The sequence below is a fragment of the Hylobates moloch genome, unplaced genomic scaffold (assembly GCF_009828535.3).
Source record: "Hylobates moloch isolate HMO894 unplaced genomic scaffold, HMol_V3 SCAFFOLD_5, whole genome shotgun sequence".
NCBI lineage: Eukaryota > Metazoa > Chordata > Mammalia > Primates > Hylobatidae > Hylobates > Hylobates moloch.
The window spans coordinates 12,666,751-12,670,349 of NW_026652280.1; positions in this window are offsets into that span (position 1 = coordinate 12,666,751).

The following is a 3,599-nucleotide window of genomic DNA, read 5'->3' on the forward strand; positions in this document are numbered from 1 at the left end:
AGGGGCAGGTTGTTTAGAACTTTCTAAGGAAGGGGCAGTAACTTTTAAGTCATTGCCATGGAAAGAGGTGGTAACTTCTGGGTTGTGTTGCCAGGCTGCTCATATTGCTCATTAGCATAAGACACTACCACCAGCCCCATGACTATTCAATTGCAATGAATAGTTAGAGATTGCTGTCGTTGACATCTGCCAGTTCCTATCAGTTTCTTCACTTCATGCTCTCTGGCCAGATACTGTTTTGGTCAGCAGGGTTGTGACCAGAAAAAAAGTCCTGCTGAAAGATGAATGGATAGTGTTATGTATACAGCCATACACTATGTACCCAAACTACACAATGCATGGCTGTATACATAACACTATCCACTCAATACCATCTAGGCTTGGATAAGGACACTCCATGATGTTTGAACAATAATAAAATTGCCTTAAGGTACATTTCGCCGTTTAGCAATGCATGACTGTGTGTGTGTATATATGTATATGACCATGAAATATTATTCAGCCTTAAAATAGAAGGGGATTCTGCTATATGAGGCAACATGAATGAAATAAGCTCTTTTGTTTGGGGTGAATAGCCATGAGAGTGGAGAACGCCATCAGTTAATCCATGATTTGTGATATTGGCCAAGGCATGACAAGCAGTGAAACCATATTCACATATGGAATCAACTTTTCTGATGATGACAACAAATAACTGTTGGCTTTACTATACAAGTCAGAGGCAATTGTAAGGCTCTTTGCTGTTTAATGCCCCACAGGTAAAACCTTTTTTGTCCAGGGAATATTCTAGAGCAATGCTGTGCAAGAGACCATTGCATGATAACATGTGTTCTACTCTTGCACAGTCCAATATAGTAGCCTGTAGCCACATGTGCCTTTGAGGCTAACGCAATGGAGGGACTGACTTTTTAATTATTTTAATGTTTAATTAATTAAACATTAAAATTAACTTTAAATAGCCAAGTGTAGCTCCAAGAAATATCTGGAGCTACCAGGAACTGGAAGAGATAAGAAAGAATTATCCCCTAGAATCCTGGAGTAAAATGCGATCCTGCCGACACTCAAATTTGAACTTCTGGCTTCTAGAACTGGGGGAGAATAAATTTCTGTTCTTTTAGCCATTTGTTTTATGTTAATCTGTTATGGCAGCCCAAGGAAACCAAAACAGATGGCTTCAGGGAAAAATCAGAAACAGAAGCAAGAAGTAAAAACAGTCAGAAACAAACAAGTATATATTCATCACAGAGGTATAGAAATTAACCATCAAATATACCAGGCCCTAGTGGAGGAAGTGCCACTGTGGCAGCAGTGCTATATCATCAGACTGTTCCTGGGGGGGTGGATTTTACTGCCATTCTGGAACCTGGTTTCCATGGGGCTGCCCTGTTCTGAGCCTGTTTCTTCAGCCTTCCAATAATTATATGATTTATCCAATATAATCTATTACCTGGTTTAGGTCAATTAGAATGGATTTCAGTCATCTACAACTAAGAACACTGACAGGTATACTAACATCTGTCAGATAGTATTGTGAATTGTAGGAAAAGTGTTCCTAAATATGACAAAACACAAGAAAGCATTAAAAAATGTTGACAGGTATGATTATTTATGAGTTAGTTAATAAACATATATGACAATTTATATGGAAAACAAAGTATGTGATGCATGATGGATTAGGAAATCATACTCACAATGTATGTAACAAAATGATATATAATGTCAATATTTATTTTTACAAAGCAATACTAAATTACAAAATAAAATATACACAATTCTATAGGAATAGAATGCAAATTACCAATACATGCATGAAAATTAGAGAACTTTTGCAATTAGAAAAATATAAATCAATAGTGTTATACTACTTTTTTCTGAAATTAAATTGCAAAATTAATATATCCAAAGATACTCAACATGATCCATATTAGACATGGATGTGTGAAGAAGGCACTCTAAATCCAGGTTTTTAAGGATATAAATTTGTAAAGCCGTGTCTCAAGAATGTGTGACAATAATGAATAAGTGGCAATTTAGTATATGTTAAGCTTTGATCCAGGTAATTTAATTAAGATCTATCTACAAAGATAAACACACTTGCACACAAGTTTCTAAGGGTCAGATGGCTTACTGTACAATTTTCAGGATGTTATTGTATCATTGGTCACATCTTAATTTCTTAATTGCCTATGCCCATGGTTCTATCAGAGAAAATGAGCTAAGAACCCCAAAGACAATGGAGAGTTTGCAGTGTAGTTTTTCTTTTATTTTTCATTTTAAGTTCAAGATGTCTGAAGGTGTGTCTACTGGCTAGAAAAAATTGATATGTTTCTAATTATATTTGTATACATACATGGATGCGTTTGTGTATAGCTTTTTATGTCACAAAACTTGAGGACATACAGATAATAAACACCTGAGAAATATGTCGCCCTTCTTAAAATAAAACACATGATGAGTTTCCCTTTTGTTTGAGGAAAGCAGAACAGTGCATTGCTTCCCACTGAGAATTATGATTGCCATAAGAAAGCAGTGGTGAGCAGATAAAAGCTGTCACAAAAGAAATTTAAATTGAGCTGAAATTTTTTTTTTTGGCAACAGCTAAATTTTAAAGTTACAAGCAGAATAACCTAGGGAAATGCCATATATATTAGTATTCTTATTTAACAATGATTGTAATTAAAAGAGCTCATTGCATTAGAAAGAAAAATCGTGCTTCAGACTCTAAAAATTTAGAATTCCAGTAAGGTAAAATAAATGTTACTTCATATTAATGTGGATACTTCATAAATTTTAAAAGTATTTCTGTCTCATCAACTAGAACTCAAAACTTATAGGGCTAAGTACACATCTTTAATTATTTTCTAGTCTAATATTTGAAAATCCACTTTTCATTTAAATGATTTCATGAGCTTAATTACCCTAATATACACGGTAGAATTACGTACATTATCCAGTTTATAGAATAGAAATAAATATACAAATATATTTTTATTTATTTGTACTGCTTCTGCTTTCATGAATGTAGATGTTTTTTCCTTTTTGTATAATCATAGCTCTGGCAATATACAGGTGATGTGATATATTTCTTTTTATCATATGCCTTTTTAATTTTCCAAATTAATGAACTAGGTCTAGGATTTCCTTCTGCTCTTTATGCTTCTTGCATGATACCTGGCTTATGTTCTCTATTGTTCCACAATCATCTGCATCTATGTTCAACTACGCAATGATTTGTCATCATCCTTGATCTGAAATGATGGAGTATATTAAATTTAATATTTGATAACTGAAGAATATATAGTGAATATCTTTTAGTATTTTAATGAGTTATGATCTTTAAAGTATTAATGTATTCTCATTATTTTAATTATTATTTTTGCATAAACCATAACAAGATAGAAAAAATAGCTAAAAATTACCGACCATTACACCATTTTCAAAGTGTGTTCTTCATGTCATAGTAATAACTTGTCCACGTATTATTGTGTATAAACTTTTTCTAAAAGTCAGGGTTCTTTTTCTTTTTTTTTTTTTTTTTTTTGAGACAGAGTCTTGCTGTCACCCAGGCTGGAGTTCAGTGGTGTGATCTCGGCTCACTG